This window comes from Silene latifolia, chromosome 3, assembly GCF_048544455.1.
Source record: "Silene latifolia isolate original U9 population chromosome 3, ASM4854445v1, whole genome shotgun sequence".
Taxonomy (NCBI): Eukaryota; Viridiplantae; Streptophyta; class Magnoliopsida; order Caryophyllales; family Caryophyllaceae; genus Silene; species Silene latifolia.
The window spans coordinates 101,073,005-101,074,261 of record NC_133528.1 but is presented as its reverse complement, the minus strand read 5'-3'; positions in this window follow the sequence as shown (position 1 = coordinate 101,074,261).

Genomic DNA, 1,257 nt, shown 5'->3' with positions numbered 1-1,257 from the left:
ACCAACATCAAACTTATGAGAGGAGTATGATGAAGTAAGGAAGAGAGGTATGAGCGGTAACGCTAATGATCAAGGAAGAAGGGAGATTAGACAACAAGGAAACGCCAGACACTCTTATCTCAAACAACAACATCACTCAAAACGGTTCCGAAAACTTCCTAACAACAAAACTCATAACCACATCACTCCCAAGGGTTTCCTCAATCGCTTATGTTACCTCTTCCTAATATATTCCCTGGAACAAGATATTTCACTATAAGTGTGATATCATCGCTCCAAATCCTCAAACATCCCGAAACAACTTTCACAAGCCTAAGGTCAAGGCTTCCAACAAAGTTATATTCGTATCCAACTAGTGTCAACTATGGGTTCCTCAAATATTCTACAAGGTTCTCATTTCAAAACAAGGTAATAACATACCCACCCCAAAATCCGAAAAATCAATAGGATCTCAAGTTCCTCTATCCTTTTACTTATTAAGGATTGCCAAAAGCGGAACTACACTCAGCTACACTCAGCTACAACACCGTCCCATCATCTCAAGTACACAATGCGACCTCAAGGTCTATAAAACTATAGGATTAACAAATTCTTCTCAATACTAAGTCTCTCTCAACTCAAGAACTCTCAAGAGCCAACTAATACCAAATCACATCACCAATCCATTCTGGTCATCAACATCCCCAAGGAGTATTCTTTCAAATTTGATATCCTAAACTTACTTACCATCAAATTCTCAAGGAACAAGGTCATAATTGTAACAACACTTTATCACCTCAGAGTTCCTAAAACCATAAATTGAAATTATGTTCCTTAGCCTAACAATTGGTGTCAACCATACCATTACCCTTTCTAGTTACCAAAACAAGTGCTAAAACCTCCCAATAATGTAGCTTACTCTCACTCTCATACCATACCTCAAGTAGTAATCAATATCACTCACTAAAACCAACTAATAATCCCACATTTAACATTTCTCACACGGTAACATATACATTATCAAACCCTCATCTCCAAAGTGATTATGGAAGCCAATCACAAACTCGACTACTTAGTCAATCCTATATCCTCAAGTCACATCTCACTAACTCTGTAAACATGGTCAACAAGGTACCAACTATACTAAGGAGATAAGGAGTGATAACGGGATAGAGAAACGGTAAAATATTTTCGAAGGGTGCATGAGCCTGACAAGTTAGGAAACTAAGGAGTCGGACCGTAAAGATAACGGTTGGCAAAAATAAGAGGTATTCGAGT